The sequence below is a fragment of the Sinocyclocheilus anshuiensis genome, unplaced genomic scaffold (genome assembly GCF_001515605.1).
Source record: "Sinocyclocheilus anshuiensis isolate Anshui unplaced genomic scaffold, SAMN03320099.WGS_v1.1 scaffold241, whole genome shotgun sequence".
Taxonomy (NCBI): domain Eukaryota; kingdom Metazoa; phylum Chordata; class Actinopteri; order Cypriniformes; family Cyprinidae; genus Sinocyclocheilus; species Sinocyclocheilus anshuiensis.
Window position 1 is genome coordinate 214,479 of NW_015540865.1, and position 2,107 is coordinate 216,585.

The following is a 2,107-nucleotide window of genomic DNA, read 5'->3' on the forward strand; positions in this document are numbered from 1 at the left end:
TTGTTATTTGTTCTTTCAAGAGCTGATGCATTTTAGCACAAAATTTGATTTAAAAATGCAAAATAACCATGTTTATTTCAGAGATGATAACCACTGGATGGATGAAACATGCTGATATTTAAATTAATGCATTATGTTGATCATGAAGTTGATCAAAAGTGACAGAAAATACATTTTTAATGTGTGTGTGTGTGTGTGTGTGTGTGTCTCTCTCTCTCTCTCTCATATATATATTTATACATAATGTATGCATGCAAATATTACAATATTTACATAATACAGTAATGATAGCAAGTGAGATGCACTAAAAAAATTCTGAAATAAAACACTTATTTCAAGCAATAATTACAAAATAAAAAACTGAAAATGCTTATTGACATGGCTGAACGTGCACTAGCGTTAATCGGCCAAAGTCATCAGCCTCGGTGATATATCGGCCTCGGATATATAAATCTTGATGTTTTAATGTTTCCATTTAATACACGCTACCGAATTCTGATGTTTTTCAGTGATAAATCTGCATCTCAGGTGCCACTAGTTGCAGCATGCAATAGATCAGCCAATCAGGCGTCTGGTGTTGTGTGTAGAGTGACTGTGATTGGAGGGTTCTAAAGAGGCTCCGCCCCTCTTCAGGATTAATTGTGGTCCGCTGAAGCTCTGATATTGTCTTTGCTCTGTAATCTACTGCTTGGGAAATCGATTTGTTTGTTGCACGCTGAAGCTGGCTCATGAAAAATGGATAAATGTCAGCCTCGTGTAACCATAAAGACAAATAAATGAAGCTTGCTGTGCGTCTAGAGACATGTGTGCTGCGTCTGTCAGTGCTGTTTTGCTGCAGTAATGGCGAGCGCTGGCTGCTTTGCATATCAGTTTGGCCGTCTGTCAGTGCGGCGTTCTGTAATTAACCTCCCGTGACCCGCTCGAGAGTCTGTGAGAGCGTTCATTAACCTGCGCTCAGAAACGACACGCGCTGATGAAGGACGAATGCGTGACGCGACGACGTGCAGGTTTGCTGATGTGAAGCTGACAGGTGACATCATGTGTCTGTTTACCTGAGAACTCAGACAGGAAGTGCTCGGATGATGCGTTCTCATGTTGACAGGGACTTCCTGTGATGCTGAAACTCAACCAGCAGCAGCAGCACAGACTGACTGATTGGAAACATATTTATCTTGAATTTTATTTAGTTTGACAACCAAATTCTGACATTTAAGTCAGTGAAATATTCACATTCACTCATTTTGCTTTGTACAATTTTCGGTCAGAGCTCAAGAAGTGATTATTAAAACAATAATATAAAATAAAATATTTGTATAATTGGCTAAATGTTGTTTCTTTTTATACAGGACAAACTTAATTTTAATTTTTTTTGTTCATAAGATAACAAGTTATCATCTATCTACTCTGCCTCATATCGCTCTAAACACATAGTGTGTGTTGTCGTTTTATTTTGGGAAGAAAAAAATGAGTTAAACATTGCAAAAAGTGATCTTCTAATAAATAATTAATTAAATTAATTAATTAATTAATTAAATAATTTATATTTTTTACATAATAAATAATTATAACATTTAATAAAATAATTGCGTAAAATGATATAATAAATATATAAAATAAATAAATACATACATAAATCTGTTGTAATAATTGGTTATAAATAATAAATAAGATAAATAAAAAAAATTTAAAAAATCAGGGCTGATGCGATACCGATTATTACAGATCAAGTAGTCCAATAACCGATATTTTGAACCCATATATATGTCTGGTGTAAAAATTAAAATTAATGTCAAAATGAAGAATAACAAGGGCTCTGACAAAAACTGTCTTTAAGTGCTTTTAAATGATTTTATTGGCAAATCGGTTTTGAAAATGACTGATACCGATAACCATAAAAAAAAGCTTAATATCGGCGCCGATAATCGGTCGACCCCTGGTAAAAACACACTGAGGGTGACAAGATATTTGGTAAATTGCTCTGAAATGCACATCGACAGCTTGTGCTTTAAGAAAACAACTCACAAACTAGCAAAACATTGTATGATATTCAGCAGTCTGAACTCGCCAAACCCTAATCAAACACTCGCTTTCCAGCTTAAGACGTTCG